The sequence below is a fragment of the Neoarius graeffei genome, chromosome 21, assembly GCF_027579695.1.
Source record: "Neoarius graeffei isolate fNeoGra1 chromosome 21, fNeoGra1.pri, whole genome shotgun sequence".
Taxonomy (NCBI): domain Eukaryota; kingdom Metazoa; phylum Chordata; class Actinopteri; order Siluriformes; family Ariidae; genus Neoarius; species Neoarius graeffei.
The window spans coordinates 23,541,679-23,559,012 of record NC_083589.1 but is presented as its reverse complement, the minus strand read 5'-3'; the positions used below and the strand labels follow the sequence as shown (position 1 = coordinate 23,559,012).

General features: G+C 49.1%; 1 pseudogene; it reads left to right on the top strand.

The window, feature by feature from the left end:
• The first annotated feature begins 824 nt into the window (after positions 1-824).
• LOC132869947 (adenosine deaminase 2-A-like) overlaps positions 825-17,334 on the top strand; it is a 37,859-nt pseudogene continuing 21,349 nt past the window's right edge.

Below are 17,334 nucleotides of genomic sequence, written 5' to 3'. Positions count from 1 at the left end.
CTGAGTATTGGTATGGACGCGTCCATATGCATTTTTACGCCCATGCCTGTGACTCATCTGGAAAAAAAGGCGAATGTCAGCCCGTTGGTCCTTCCTTTTCTTTGCGGCTACCACCATTTGAATGTGTCCACCAGCAGCCTACCTGACAGTCCGACTGAGTGGATTTTCAAACCAACGAAGCCGCACTGGCGTCATGGGCTGACCCAAGTGCACAATCAAAGGGGGTGGTCGCAAAGTTTTTTTTTTTTTGGTTTCTCTGTGCTTCCTAAATTGAAAGTAAATCGGACATAACAAGTGAAGGATTCATTATATAGCCATGGTTCAGGATGGCATATTATTTGTCTCATATTGATTTAATACGCCAAATATTGGGGGGGACAGATTGGTACTTTCCCAATATTGGGGGGGGGGGATATGTCCCCCCCCAGTGCCTATGGTGGTTACGCCCATGGTGGTAGGCCTATCATTAGATTGACACAGAATTTAAGGACTGGAATAAAAAGCTATTCTCTTATCTGTTAATAATTATTATATTATGGGAAAAACACTTACTGTAGTGTGTCTTGTAGAGTTGTGAACAAGTTTTGAGCATTCGGTATATTGCACACTGGAATGCCTAGAAATCTGTTTTCAACTCTGAAGGTCCTTTTGTCAAGCAGTCTGACCCTGATGGCACAAGCTTTGCCATCTGACCTTTTGTTGGACTCCTCCATCATGATGGTGATCGGGCCCTCTTGAGCAGTTTCCACAATGCTTTTCATATAGTGAGGAGCAAGAGCCTTATTGATTATAGCTGTGGTTTTTGTGTGTCCACAGTGAAATTTTTCTGCTATCCTGCTGTCTGGAAAAGCTGCCTTCACAAGCTGAGTTATATGCTCGGCAACAGAAAATGGTAAGTTATGCTCAGCTATAAACTGGCAAAACAGTACCTCAGCTTTTGTCACTTTATCATCTAGACCCCGAAGCCGCCGCCAGGCGCCGCTAAAACCGCCATTTAGAATTTGAGCCGCCGCCAGCCAATAATTTTGTAAGCCAATTTGAGCCGCTATCTAATAAAATTTGGCTGAGCCACTAAGAATTGTGTACATCAAATAATGGGTTTATCCACATCATGAGCTACAAGAAAAGTGACACAAACATGATCAACTGTACACACTAGTAGTAACACAATAGAGACGTATAGGCATACACTGTAGAGATTTAGAACTAATATCACAGCACAGAGAGCCACCACAAGCTTGCCGTTGTGACTACCTGTCTGGCTTCCCGCCCCTCACACCGTTACCACGATACACTGGGGAACCCGGGAACCCACCCAGAGCATCAATCGACTCCGATATCGACGAGATGGCTGCATTCTTTGCCGCTGCTGAGGGAAAGTGTAAAGGTATTTTTTTTTTGTTTGTTTGTTTGTTTGTTTGTTTGTTTGTTTGTTTGTTTCACATACTTCAAGATTGATAAAAAAAAAAAGTACTCCACCACTCTACTTTCATCATAGTAAGATAGCTGCCAGTCCTTCACTGGTCATTGCTAGTTAGAGTAGATCGCTAGATGCCTTCCTCGAACAATCCAGATTAGCTTATTATTAGCATTGAACTACAATCTTGCTAGATTTATATTTACAATGAAGTAAGAGACCAGGGGACCTGTGGTAATTTGCTATTTATTCCCCCCATTTGTTTGATCCGTTCGCCCGGATATATGCCACACAGTGACGTCCAGTATCAGCCATTTGTAGCCATAAACATTTTGGTGGCTGCAGCAGCCATTAAGGTTTTGGCTGAGTCAGCTAGCCAGCCAATAATTTCATCAGCCAGCCATTATCCTGAAAACAAACGGCTTCGGGGTCTATTATCATCCACAGTTTCAGTTACTAATATTGACTGAAGTAGATCAGTCAATCTTGCTTGAGTACCGCTCTGTTTGGCAGAACGTTCACTGTCTTTGTGTTTTTGTGGATCGGAATGTTTTCGAAGATTGTTTTTACCTCCATAGGCTACCGAGAAAGTCTCAAAACAGTAAACACACTTGGCGAACATCAGTCCTTTCTTGGTCTCTCTGACCCATGGATACTCCATTTTCCAACTCGACTGATACTTCGACAAGTACTTCGTTGACTTATTAGGCAGTTGAGAGCCATCAAGTTCTGTATTTTGTCGTTTTGACATCCTTAATTTACTCCTTTTCATTGGTCAAAGCAAAAAAATGCTGCCGACCACAGAAAACTGAAAGTACACAGATTTACTTCTGGCGGAAGGTGGGAACTAGAATAGGTGAGGTGACATTTTACGGCGAAAATAGTAACTGATGATCGAGTGGCGTTGCAATCGCCTTCCGTGGAAAAAAAACTCATCTCATCATCTCTAGCCGCTTTATCCTTCTACAGGGTCACAGGCAAGCTGGAGCCTATCCCAGCTGACTACGGGCGAAAGGCGGGGTACACCCTGGACAAGTTGCCAGGTCATCACAGGGCTGACACATAGACACAGACAACCATTCACACCTATGGTCAATTTAGAGTCACCAGTTAACCTAACCTGCATGTCTTTGGGGGAAACCGGAGCACCCGGAGGAAACCCACGCGGACATGGGGAGAGCATGCAAACTCCACACAGAAAGGGCCTCGCCAGCCCCGGGGCTCGAACCCAGGACCTTCTTGCTGTGAAGCGACAGCGCTAACCACTACACCACCGTGCCGCCCAGAAAAAAAACTGTATAAAAATAATTTTCGACTTCAGTCAACGAAATGTCGGGAGGATTTTTTTCACGTGTCGGTAGATCAGGAGATTTTTTAGAAAAGTGCCAAATAACCGGAGATCTCCCGATTTATCGGGAGACTTGGAGCCTCAGTTAATCTATCGATCTCCCAAATCATCGCCATCTCTTTTTCTGTCTGAACTGAATGAACTGCTAACTGTCGCCTCATCTGTCTATACTGCTGTCATTCTTCTGGGTGACTTGAATATTCATGTTGACATTAGTTACTCCCTTAAGCCAGTATCTCACTGGGCTGTGACAGCTTGCGACAAATTGCGAACGTCATTCACGAGAGAGTTTCAAAAGTGTCTTGAAACATTCGCGGGGCTTCTCAATTTCCTCGCATGAGTCTCAAAGTGTCGCTCCTTCGTCACTAAATTTTGAACATGTTCAAAAAATTTGTGTGACAAAATTTCTCTCAAAATAGCTGCAAATGCGTCGCTGGTGTCGCAAAGCCGTCATGAACCCTTCTCAAGTAAGTTTCCGTGAGACAGGAAGTGCGAGTGTATCTCGCTGGGCTGCAACAGCCTGTGACTAGTTGGAGACACAACAATTGTGATAAAATATGCGAATATCAATTCAGTGTGATTCCAAGTGAAAATTGTCGCTAATTCGCATATTTAAATCGCAATTGTTGTGTCTCCAACTAGTTGCAGGCTGTTGCAGCCCAGTGAGATACTACCCTTACTGATGAGCTCTTGACTGTCTGTCTTTGAATGTTTTGGTTTAACTCACTCTGTTGATTTTCTCACACATAATCATGGTCATATACTTAACTTGCTTTGCTCTACTGGTATAAAAATTGTATCTGTATCGGCTTCTGATGTAGGTTTTACTGACCACAAGTTGATTGAGTGTTGTCTCAGTGTGCCTTCTTCTATATTTCCTCTGCGTTCTTCTGTATTTTTCCATAATCTTTCTTCTATTGATGTGGATTCTTTCTCTGCCTCTCTTCTTTTTGTAAATTTGCTGAGGTTTCCTTTCCTGATGATACAGTTTCTATTTACAATAATACTATATCTAACACACTTAACACTTTCACTTCACTTAAAACTAGACAGGTCTCCACAAATCGCACCTCTCCTTGGTTCACCTCTGAGCTAAGGGCCATGAAGGCCAAGGGAAGGCATCTAGAGCACCTTTATAAGAAAACTGGCCTTACTATTCATCTTTCACTCTTCTCTGAACACATCGCAAAGTAGAAGGATGCTCTTAATGCTGCCCGATCCTCCCACTACGCTAACATCATTAAGATTGGCAACCATAGTCCCAAAACTCTGTTTAATACAATAAATAAACTTCTTCAGCCTCCTTCCTCAACCACTCCCAGTTCCCCTGCTCAGTGTCAGGCTTTTTTGGATTTTTTCAAGTATAAAATTGACAGTATTTACCAACACTTTCATTCTGAAATTCATTCTTCTGTCTTGCAAGTAGCTCTTTCTCATAAAGCTGACTGCTGTCTCTCTGCTTTCTCTCCTGCTGATTCTTTTAAAGTATCGGAAATTATGACTAAGTCCTCCTCCTCCTCATTTCTGCTGGACCCTGCACCCACTGCACTTCTTAAATACTGTGTATCTGCCATCTCCCCTTATATTGCTCATATGATTAATCAGTGTTTTGCTTTAGGCACTGTTCCCATCTCCCTCAAAATTGCTTCTGTTACACCAATACTAAAGAAACCTGGTCTAGATTCTTTTTCACTGTCCAATTACAGATCCATTCCAAATCTCCCTTTCCTAGCTAATGTAATGGAGCGAGTTGTAGCCTCTCAGCTTCATACTTTCCTTGCTCATAATGATCTCTATGAACCCTTTCAGTCAGGCTTTCGCAATACGCATAGCACTGAATTTGCTCTCTTAAGAGTTGTTAATGACCTCCTGCTCTCATCTGATGCTGGCCATCTCAATGCCCTTGTTCTCTTGGACCTCACAGTTGCCTTTGACACTGTACATCATGAGATACTCATTTCCAGACTATCTTCTTTTGGTATTACTGGCTTAGCTTTAGCCTGGTTTCAGTCATATCTAGCAAACAGGCAACAGTTAATCTCTATTGGTGTTCATAAATCATCCACTGTTACTGTTGCTCAAGGTGTGCCTCAGGGTTCTGTCCTTGGTCCCCTTCTTTTTATATTATCTATTTCTCCTATAGGCCAGACTATTCGTAACCATGGCCTTAACTTTCATTGTTATGCTGATGACATTCAAATCTACATCACTATTACCCCTTCCGTAGCCTCCGTTCAGTTGCAAAGGACTTGCATCACTGACCCTTAAGCAATGGTTGCATAAGAACTGCCTTAAACTTAATGCTAGCAAAATGGAGGTTCTATTAGTAGGTACCAAAAGACAGGTTCTAAACTTCTCCAGTTTCACTATTGATGTTGATGGTGTGTCTATTAGTCCTTCCCAAGTTATAAAAAACCTTGGAGTTCTCTTTGACTCCACCCTTACGTTTGAACCCCATTTAAAACTAATTACTAAGAATGCTTTCTTTCACCTCTGCAATATTGCACATCTCTGCCCTCTTCTCTTGGAAACTGATGCCAAAATGTTGGTCAATGCGTTTATTTTTTCTCATCTTGACGATTGCAATTCTCTCTTTTATGGTCTCCCTGCCACATTGCTCAATCGCCTGCAGTACATCCAAAACTCAGCAGCTAGAGTCCTCACACTCGCCAAGCGCACTGCTCACATTACTCCTGTTTTACAGCAACTGCATTGGTTGCCAGTTATTTCTTGGATTAAATACAAAATCTTGCTTTTAACCTATAAAGCTCTTCATGGTTTCGCCTCTTCCTATCTCTGTGAGCTAATTCATTTGTACTGTCCCTCCCGCTCCCTCAGATCTTCTGTCTGTGGACTTCTGACTGTCCCACATTTTAAACAGGCATCTATGGGTGGCAGGTCTTTCGGTGTTGCTGCTCCTAGGCTTTGGAACTCGTTACCACAATTACTTTGTGACTGTTCCACTCTCTCTTCCTTCAAAGCTAACTTGAACTTTTCTCTTTTCCTCACACTACTCTTCCTAGTGTGGCTTTTTTTTTTTTTTTTTGGGGGGGGGGTAACTCCTGTGTAAAGTGTCCTTGGGTTTGTGATAGGCACTATATAAATTGAACTTATTCTTATTTCATGTTTGCTTAATTCAAATAATTCAAATAAATGACATATTAAGTGTGAGCTGGAAGTTGCTGAGCTAAATAAGGCCTCATTGCATTAAATCTGAGAATCAGCAGTAATGAATTACACTTCATTTATGACTCTTTTGCCCATCCTTCTTTACAGGCCATGAAGAGATTTTACTACATATCATGCAGTACTACAGCTCTGCTGACGATGCTGATCTTAGCCTCTGTGAAAGATAGCAAATGTATACCAGACCCTCATCAGAGAGAGCTTTTACTCCAAGAGGAAGCCTCCAGGCAGATCGGTGGCAGAGTGGAGCTCAGTACAGCAGAACGTCGACTTGACTCACTCTTGCATAAACTGAAAGAGCAGGAGATAATGGCTCCATGTTTCCCTCCAGCAATGCACTTCTTTAAAGCAAAGCCCTACATCCAAAAGAGTCCTGTGTTTAAACTACTAAAAAAAATGCCAAAAGGTATTTTTGTGAATCTCTAACTCCTTATCTAAAATGTACCAAATTTCCTCAAGGACTCCCAACAAGCCTACATTGGTTTTATTTGGTTCTATTTGTACTATCTACAGTATAATGATTCCTGATCCAGGTTACTGAGTGTGGCAGTTCCTATGTATGGGCAGAGCACAGAAGACGGCAGGCCAGAACTGAGTTCACAAAACTCTTTATTTGCACTTTTCAGTCGCAAACACTCTCACACACACACACACACACACACACACACACACACACACACACACACACACATCAGCCATCTGGTTCGGGAGAGCACCCCTCTGCTCTCGCTCTCCCTCTTTATGTAGGGCGCGGTCACTGGGAAGACACACAAACACAGGTTAATTGCTCTCAGGTGTAGTGATTCTGCCACTTACCTTCCCTGACTCCGCCCTCCTGTCACAGACCGGCGCTTGACCACGCCCCAGCTGCCACATACCCCCACCGCCCGACTCAGGCCGGGCGGTTGTCCGGCCTGCAGCCGACTCCCCCCCCCGACGGGAGAGTAAGTCCGCCACGACCATCTGTGCCCCCGGCCTGTGGACCACCTTGAAATTAAAGGGCTGGAGTGCCAGATACCAACGGGTGATCCGCACGTTGGCATCCTTCATGCGGTGGAGCCACTGGAGGGGCGCGTGGTCCGAACAGAGTGTGAAAGGGTGCCCCAGCAGGTAGTACCGGAGAGTGAGAACTGCCCACTTGATGGCCAAACACTCTTTCTCTATGGTGCTGTAGCGCCCCTCATGCACCGACAGCTTCCTGCTGATGTACAGGACAGGGCGGTCCTCCCCCTCCACCTACTGGGACAAAACCGCCCCCAGCCCTCTGTCCGACGCATTGGTCTGCAACATAAAGGGGAGAGAAAAGTCAGGGGAGTGTAAAAGTGGCCCCCCACACATTGCAGCCTTTATCTCAGAAAAAGCCTGCTGGCATTGCTCCGTCCACTGGACCGGATCTGGTGCCCCCTTTTTAGTGAGATCAGTCAGCGGGCTGGTGACGTCCAAATAATTAGGTATAAACCTTCGATAATAGCCAGCCAGCCCCAGGAACTGTCTCACCCCCTTTTTGGTCTTGGGCCTTGGGCAGGCCGCAATTGCTGCGGTCTTGTTAATTTGGGGACGCACCTGCCCGTTGCCCAAGTGGATGCCCAGATACCGTACTTCCACCCACCCAATCACACACTTCTTCGGGTTGGCTGTGAGACCCACTCGCCTCAGCAACCTAAGGACGGCCCTTAGGTGTTCAAGGTGCCTCGGCCAGTCATTACTATATATGATGATGTCGTCGAGGTAGGCAGCCGCATAGGTGGTGTGGGGGCGGAGGACCCTGTCCATCAGCTGCTGAAACTTAGCGGGCGCCCCAAACAGCCCAAACGGAAGTGTGATGAATTGGTGTAAACCAAACGGTGTGGAAAAGGCCGTTTTTTCTCGGGATAGTGGAGTCAAGGGGATCTGCCAATATCCCTTCGTCAAATCCAGTGTCGAATAAAAGTGAGCCGTGCCGAGTCGATCAAGCAACTCATCAATATGAGGCATTGGGTACGCGTCGAATTTAGACACCGCATTGTCTTTTCTATAGTCCACACAGAACCGGACCAACCCGTCGGCCTTGGGTACCAAGACCACGGGCTGCTCCAGTCACTGTGGGACTCCTCGACGATGCCCATTTCGATCATGGTCTCGAGTTCTTCCCGAACCACCTTTTTTTTGTGTTCGGGTAGCCTGTAAGGGCGGCGACGCACTACCACCCCCGGGGGCGTCTCTATGTGGTGCTCTATGAGGTTAGTGCGACCGGGCAGGGGCAAGAACACATCCGAAAACTCGGTCTGCAACTGGGCGACCTCCATGAGTTGGGTCGGGGAGAGGTGGTCTCCACAGGGGACCGGAGAGGTACGTGATGCCAATGCCCCTTTTTGAACCTCCGGCCCCAGCTCCGCCTTCTCCGGAACCACCGACACCAATGCCACGGGGACCTCCTCATTCCAGAGTTTAAGCACATTGAGGTGGTAAATCTGTAGTGCCCCACCCCTGTCCATTCGCCTCACCTCGTAGTCGACGTCCCCGACTCGCCATGTGACCTCAAAGGGTCCTTGCCACTTGGCGATCAATTTGGAGCTCGACGTGGGCAACAGTACGAGTACCTTATCTCCCGGTGTGAACTCCCTAAGACGCGTACCCTTGTTGTACAGGCGGGCTTGCCGTTCTTGGGCCTGCCGCAAATTCTCCTGGGTTAGGTGGGTGAGGGTGTGGAGTTTTGTGCGCAGGTCCATAACGTATTGAATTTCATTTTTGTTTTGTGAAGGTCCCTCCTCCCAATTTTCCCGCAGCACATCTAGAATGCCACGCGGCTTAGGCCCATATAATAATTAGAACGGGGAGAACCCCATGGAGACTTGGGGGACTTCTCGCACTGAAAACAGCAAGGGCTCGAGCCACTTATCCCAATTACGTGTGTCCTCACTTACGAATTTTTTAATTATATTCTTAATGGTGCGATTGAACCGTTCCACTAAACCGTCTGTTTGTGGGTGATACACTCTGGTGCGGATCGGCTTAATCCCCAATAACCCATACAGTTCGTGCAGTGTCCGTGACATAAATGTGGTGCCTTGATCAGTCAGAATCTCTTTCCGGATTCCAACTCGGGAGATAACACGGAAGAGCGCCTCCGCAATACTGCGTGCTGAGATATTGCGAAGAGGCACTGCTTCCGGGTATCGTGTTGCATAGTCCACCAGAACTAATATAAAGCCGGTACCCTTGTGCTGACCGATCTAATGGCCCGACGAGATCCATCCCAACGCTTTCAAACGGGGTCTCGATTAATGGAAGAGGGCGCAAAGGCGCTTTTGGAATGGCTGCTGGATTCACTAACTGGCATTCGCGGCACGCCGTACACCACCTACGGACATCACCACGAATCCCCGGCCAATAGAATCGGGCCATTATTCGGGCTAGTGTCTTATCCTGCCCTAGGTGTCCAGCCATGGGATTAAAGTGAGCCGCCTGGAATACCAATTCCCGGTGGCTCTTTGGAATTAAAAGCTGCGTGACTCGCTCTTTAGTTTGAGTGTCCTGCGTCACTCAGTATAACCTATCCTTCATAATCGCGAAGTAGGGGAAGGACGGGGTGGCGTTCGGCTGGAGCGTTTGACCATCGATTACTCTCACTTGGTCAAACACATGCTGCAGAGTCTCATCTCGTGACTGCTCTAATGGGAAATCTGCGAGGGATTCCCCAATAGAGAGAGGAGGGGCCGGCGGCTCCTCACTCTGACGCGGAGATGACATAGATGGCTCTGTGACAGCTGCTCCCACCAAAGCAACACCGGGACCTCCCCCTGTTAAATGGCAGGACCCACTCTCTACTAAGCATGTCATTAAACCCTGAAATCCCGGCCAATCAGTCCCCAAAATTAAAGAGTGGGTAAGGCGAGGATTAACCGCCGCCTTCACTATAAATTTTTCCCCTCGGAAAAAAATGTGGACTGACACCAAAGGGTAGCTGTGAACGTCCCCGTGCACACACAACACCTTCAGCCCCTGTGCACCCCCCAATGCCTCGTGTTGCACCAGTCTTTGGTGAATTGAGGTCTGATTACAACCAGAATCCACCAACGCCTGATATGTATCCCCTTGGATACTCACCGGTATGTGATACACTCCGGCCCGATCGAGGGCAGCTTCTGGCGCGTCGGGGATCCGAACCACCGTGCCCACCTCCCTTGCCGTGCACTGCTGTTGGAGGTGGCCCGGTTCCCCACAGCGCCAGCAAACCGGCCCAGGCTTCCTCTCTGCACCGGTGTTCTGGGGCTCACTCACCTGAGGGGGGGGAGAGACAGACACAGAAGGACGAAATGGGAGGGCACCGCGGGTGCGGCGGGCCGGCTGGGGTGGTGCCGGCCCCCGCCTCCGCAGTGGGGGAATGGGGCGAGGACGGGACACAGAAGGAGATGGAGAGAGAGAGAGAGAGAGAGAGAGAAGAGGAGAGAAGAGAAGAGACTGTCTGCTGTCCTGCCGCCGGAACAGCCTCCAAATGGTCCTCCGCCAGCTCAATGGCCTGATCCAGCGACGCCGGGTGGTGGCACTGGACCCACTCCGCGGTTCTTATGGGCAAGCGCGATGAACTGCTCCAGCACCACCTGATCGACGATCTCCTCTGCGTCGCGGTTGTTGACCCTCAGCCACCGCCAGCAGGCATCCTGGAGTTGCTGGCCAAACGCGAACGTGCGACCGACTTCCTCCAAGCGCAGAGTGCGGAAGCACTGGTGCTGTTGTTCGGCGGTGCGCCCCACACGCTGGAGGATGGCCCGGCGAAGGTCTGCGTAGGCCAGCCGGCGGTCGGTGGGGAGCTGTAGCGCAGCCAGCTGTGCCTCCCCCGTTAGTAGGGGGAGGAGGCGCGCCGCGCGCTGATCCATCGGCCACCCCGAGGTCTCCGTGACTTGCTCAAAGAGCGTGATGAAAGCCTCGGGGTCATCCTGCGGGCCCATCTTTGTCAGGGTGAGGGGGGACGGGCTCGCGGTGGACGCCTCGATTGTTCCTGCCGACGCGAGGAAGTGCCGGAACGCCTGTCGGTCCTCTTGCTGGGCCAACACCAGGGCCTTGAAGCGCTGCTCCTGCTCCTTACGGAGCGTGACGAGCGCCTGCTGCTGGCTTTGCTGGGCCGTGGCGAGGGCGTGGACCAGGTTGGCGAACAGGGAAGACTCCATGGGGCGGTTCAGCGTTCTGTGCTCCAGTCCTGGGTTTTGGCACCACTGTGGCAGTTCCTATGTATGGGCGGAGCACAGAAGACGGCAGGCCAGAACTGAGTTCACAAAACTCTTTATTTGCACTTTTCAGTCGCAAACACTCTCACACACACACACACACACACACACACACACATCAGCCATCTGGTTCGGGAGAGCACCCCTCTGCTCTCGCTCTCCCTCCTTAAGTAGGGCGCGGTCACTGGGAAGACACACAAACACAGGTTAATTGCTCTCAGGTGTAGTGATTCTGCCACTTACCTTCCCTGACTCCGCCCTCCTGTCACAGACCGGCACTTGACCACGCCCCCGCTGCCACACTGAGCTTTTAGAAACTTGAGACATTAAGAATTTACCCTCAGTGTTCCAGAGGACTGAATAGAGAACCGAGAACTGAGTAGGTCATAACCACAAAATTCTACTATCTGTTCCTTTAAGGTGCTATCCTACATGTACACAGCGATACTCTGGTAAATGTGGATTGGCTTGTGATGAATGTAACGTATCGGCCTCACTGCTACGTTTGTTTCACATGGACGGGACGCGTGCAGTTCATATTCTCAGCATGACAGCCATTACCACATTTGAATTGCTCTGGATGGAACCTATTGGAGAACTTGAGGGCCACTCTCAGTGATGTAAAAACTTTTGACAAGAGGTGATCTACTCTAGCACATAAATTTGTTTGTTTGTTTGTTTGTTTGTTTATTTAAAAAAATGAGAAGCAGAGAATAGTCTTTATAAACCACCTACTGGAGTGTTTGTTTTATTAAGATAGCAGTTCTGATACTTGTAACTGTTTGAACTGATTTGGTTGTTAATGCATCTCGTCTCGTCTTCTTCCGCTTATCTGGGGCCGGGTCGCGGAGGGAGCAGTCTGAGCATGGAAGCCCAAACTTCCCTTTCCCCAGACACCTCGTCCAGCTCCTCGGGAAGAACACCGAGGCATTCCCAGGCCAGCCGAGAGACATAGTCCCTCCAGCATGTCCTGGGTCTTCCCTGGGGCCTCCTCCCGGGGGGACATGCCTGGAACCCCTCCCCAGGGAGGCATCCAGGAGGCATCCGCAAGAGATGCCCGAGCCACCTCAGCTGATTCCTCTCGATGTGGAGGAGCAGCGGCTCTACTCCGAGCTCCTCCCGAGCGACTGTGCTTCTCACCCTATCTCTAAGGGAGTGCCCAGCCACCCTGCGAAGGAAACTCATTTCGGCCGCTTGTATCCACGAGCTTCTTCTTTCGGTCATTACCCAAAGCTCATGACCATAGGTGAGAGTTGGAACGTAGATCGACCGGTAAATCGAGAGCTTCGCCTTTTGGCTCAGCTCCTTCTTCTCCACAATGGACCAGTAAAGCAACCGCATCATTGCGGAGGCTGCACCGATCTGCCTGTCGACCTCATGCTCTATCCTTCCCTCACTCGTGAACAAGGTCCCAAGATACTTAAACTCCTCCACTTGAGGCAGGACTTCTCCACCAACCTGGAGAGGGCAAGCCACCCTTTTCCAGTCGAGAACCATGGCCTCGGACTTGGAGGTGTTGATTCTCATCCCAGCTGCTTCACACTCGGCTGCAAACTGCCCCAGTGCATGCTGAAGGTCCTGGTTTGAAGAAGCCAACAGGACACCATCATCTGCAAAAAGCAGAGATGAAATCCTGTGGTTCTCAAACAGGATTCCTTCTGGCCCCTGGCTGCGCCTAGAAAGTCTGTCCATAAAAATTATGAACAGAACCGGTGACAAAGGGAAGCCCTGCCAGAGTCCAACATGCACTGGGAACATGTCTGACCTACTGCCGGCAATGCGAACCAGACTCCTGCTCCGTTCGTACAGGGACCAGACAGCCCTTAGCAAAGAGCCCCGAACCCCATACTCCCAAAGCAACTCCCACAGAATACCACGAGGGACACAGTCGAATGCCTTCTCCAGATCCACGAAGCACATGTGGACTGGTTGGGCAAACTCCCATGAACCCTCGAGCACCCTATGAAGGGTATAGAGCTGGTCCAGTGTTCCGCGACCAGGACAAAAACCGCATTGTTCCTCCTGGATCCAAGGTTTGACTATTGGCCGAATTCTCCTCTCCAGTACCCTGGAGTAAACCTTCCCTGGGAGGCTGAGAAGTGTGATTCCCCTATAATTGGAGCACACTCTCCGGTCCCCTTTCTTAAAAAGCGGGACCACCACCCCTGTCTGTCACTTCAGAGGCACTGTCCCCAACCGCCACCCGATGTTGCAGAGGCGTGTCAGCCAAGACAGCCCCACAACATCCAGAGACTTGAGAGACTCAGGGCGGATCTCATCCACCCTCGGTGCGTTGCCACCGAGGAGCTTGCAAACCACCTCAGTGACTTCGAGTCCACCTCTGAGTCATCAGCCTCCACCTCCTCAATGGAAAACATGATGGTGGGATTGAGGAGATCCTCAAAGTATTCCTTCCACTGCCCGACAATGTCCCCAGTCGAGGTCAACAGCTCCCCACCCGCACTGTAAACAGTGTTGGCAGAGTACTGATTCCCCCTCCTGAGGCGCCGGACGGTTTGCCAGAATTTCTTAGAAGCTGACCGATAGTCCTTCTCCATGGCCTCCCCGAACTCCTCCCAGTTCTGAGTTTTTCCCTCTGCAACTGCCCGAGCTGCGGCACGCCTGGCCTGCCGATACCCGTCAGCTGCCTCAGGAGTCCCGGAGGTCAACATAGCCCGATAGGACTCCTTCTTCAGCTTGACGGCATCCCTTACTTCCGGCGTCCACCACCGGGTTCGGGGATTGCCACCACGACAGGCACCGGAGACCTTGCGGCCACAGCTCCGAACAGCTGCGTCTACAATGGAGGTAGAGAACATGGTCCTCTCAGACTCAATGTCCCCTGCCTCCCTCAGAAGCTGGGAGAAGCTTTCCCGGAGGTGGGAGTTAAAGACCTCCCCAACAGAGTGCTCGGCCAGACGTTCCCAGCAGACCCTCACCATATGTTTGGGCCTGCCAGGTCTGTCCGGCTTCCTCCTCCGCCAGCAGATCCAACTCACCATCAGGTGGTGATCAGTTGACAGCTCAGCCCCTCTCTTCACCCAAGTGTCCAAGACATAGGGCCGGAGATCAGATGAAACGACAACAAAGTCGATCATCGACCTCCGACCTAAGGTGTCCTGGTGCCACGTGCACTTATGGACACCCCTATGCTCGAACATGGTGTTCATTATGGACAAACCGTGACTAGCACAGAAGTCCAATAACAAAACACCACTCGGGTTCAGATCGGGGAGGCTGTTCCTCCCAATCACGTCCCTCTAGGTGTCACTGTCATCGCCCACGTGAGTGTTAAAGTCCCCCAGTAGAACAATGGAGTCCCCAGTCTGAGCACCTCTCAGTACCTCTCCCAGGGACTCCAAGAAAGCCGGATACTCTATACTGCTATTTGGCCCGTAGGCACAAACAACAGCAAGAGCCCTCTCCCCAATCCGAAGGCGCAGAGAGGTGACCCTCTCATTCACTGGGGTAAACTCCAACACATGGCGACTGAGCTGGGGAGCTATAAGCAAGCCCACACCAGCCCGCCACCGCTCACCATGGGCGACTCCAGAGAAGTGGAGAGCCCAGCCCCTCTTGAGGAGCTGGGTTCCAGAGCCCAAGCTGTGCGTGGAGGTGAGCCCGACTATCTCTAGCCGGTACCTCTCAACCTCCCGCACAAGCTCAGGCTCTTTCCCCCCCAGTGAAGTGACATTCCATGTCCCAACAGCTAGCCACTGTGTTCGGGGATCAGGTCGTTGAGGCCCTTGCCTTCGACTGCCGCCCAATCCACACTGCACCGGCCCCCTACAGCTACCTCTGTGGGTGGTGAACCCACAGGAGGTCGGGCCTACGTCACTGCTTCGGGCTGAGCCTGGTCGGGCCCCGTGGGCAAAGGCCCGGCCACCAAGCACTCGCATACGAGCCCCAACCCCGAGCCTGGCTCCAGGGTGGGGCCCCGGCTGTGCCATACCGGGCGATGTCACGGTCCTTGATCGATTATTCTCCATAAGGGTTTTGGTGAACTGCTCTTGGTCTGGCCTGTCACCTAGGACCTGTCTGCCTTGGGAGACCCTAACAGGGGCGTAATGCCCCCGACAACATAGCTCCTAGGATCATTCAAGCACATAAACCCCTCCACCACAATAAGGTGGCAGTTCTAGAAGGGGGTTGTTAATGCATATAAGTGTTGAATCAGAGCAATCTTGTCCATTATAAGAGTAGTATGTGTAGGTGCAGTTTCTTCAATTTTTGTTTTATGACCAGTTCCTTGAGCTTTAAGTCAATGACGCAAGACTTCTTAAAAGTTTAAACTGTTTATTAAATCAAAAGGTTCAAATTACAAGCATAAAATTGCTAAAGTATCTAACTATACAGGAGATGGCTGATTTCCATGTAGTCACAGTCAAAGACTGCTGCGCTCTGACCTTCTGCGTCACTCTCACTGCTTAATGCTTCGGTAGAGTGATGTCATACGTACGCTAAAATAATTAAGCAATATTAAACTTACCAATTAACATTGCTAAAAAGCAACAGTCAGTTCTTTAAAATATTCAAATTAACATTATACATGACAAAAATTAAACTATTATTCACTAATTTACATAATGGCTCTAACATGCCCGGCCCCTAATTGTGTAGGCATGGGGTGGCCTCATCAATTACTCAATCAAATAGAGCCATTCAGATTCTTAGTCAAATACTAAACATATTCTAAGTTTTTAACTCTCAACATTAACTGTGATTCATCAATTATTCTAACAGTCCTTAATGTCCATTTAAACTGCTTTCTGCAACAAACATAACTTGGTTACAGGCCTTTCCAGGATGCTGCTGTTCGTCTGCACTTGAACACTCTGAACATTGCCTCTGGAATCTGGCATTGTCTTGATGATGCGGCCTATCATCCATGAGCTTCGTGGACCTGAAGGATCCACAATCAGAACAATGTCGTTCACTGCAAGGTTTCTTTTCATCTTGGACCAGCGCTGATGTTCTTGCAGCAGGGGTAAGTACTCTGTGGTCCATCTGCACCAGAACAGGTCAGACAGGTACTGAATTTGTCTCCAGCGTCTCCTCCCATACACATCACTCTTCCCAAAGATCCCTGGGGGTATTGCAGGCTTTGCTTTCATCAGCAGTAGATGATTTGGAGTGAGTGGTTTGAGGTCATTTGGATCTTCTGACAACTTTGTTAATGGTCTGCTGTTGATTATGGACTCTACTTCACACAACAGTGTATGCAAGCCATCATCATCAAAAACTTGTTGCTTCAGCAGAGCTGCTAGCACCTTCCTTACTGTCCTAATCTGGCGTTCCCAGATACCTCCTTGGTGTGAGGCACCAGGCGGATTGAAGTTCCACTCAGTTCCTCCTTTTAACATTTCTTCTTTGACCTTTGAGTCATTGATGTTCTGTATAGCTTCATGCAACTCTCTTTCTGCTCCAATGAAATTTGTTTCATTGTCCGATCTGATAACAGACACCTGCCCTCTTCTACTGATGAAGCGGCGCAATGCATTGATGCATGCATCGGTATCCAGAGAGTGCGCAACCTCTATATGAACAACTCTCATGGTCAAACAAACAAAACGCCATATCTCTTCACCATGGCTCGGCCTCTTTTTACTTGAAACGGCCCAAAGTCGTCAACACCAGTGAACGTAAAAGGTGGGTTGTCTGGTGTCAGTCTTTCCACTGGCAAATCTGCCATCTTTTGCTCGCCAGTCCTTGCATAGAGCTTGCGACAGGTGTAGCAATCTGATAGCATCTTTCTTATGGCAGAATTTGCATGCAGGATCCAATACTTCTGCCTGAGCCTTGCCAACACATAACTCCGTCCACAGTGTCCAACCTGATGGTGAGTATATTTGAGAATAAGTGTGGAAATCTTGAGGTCTTTGTGCAGGACAGCCGGATGCTTAGCCTCCTCTGGCATCGCTGTCCTACACAACCTTCCTCCAACTCTCAACACTCCTTCATCAAGGTATGGATGCAGCTTGTATATGTGGCTGCTCTTTTTAACTTGGTTCTTTCCTTGTAGCAGAGTCTTGATCTCTTCTCCATATTTCAGCTGTTGACTGTAGCGAATCAAATCATGTTCAGCATTTGTCAAATCCACCACACTGATTTGTGAAGTTTTTCAGGCTCTCCTTGTATTTCTTCATTTCTTGAGCTATAGCGCTATGCTGTCCATTCTG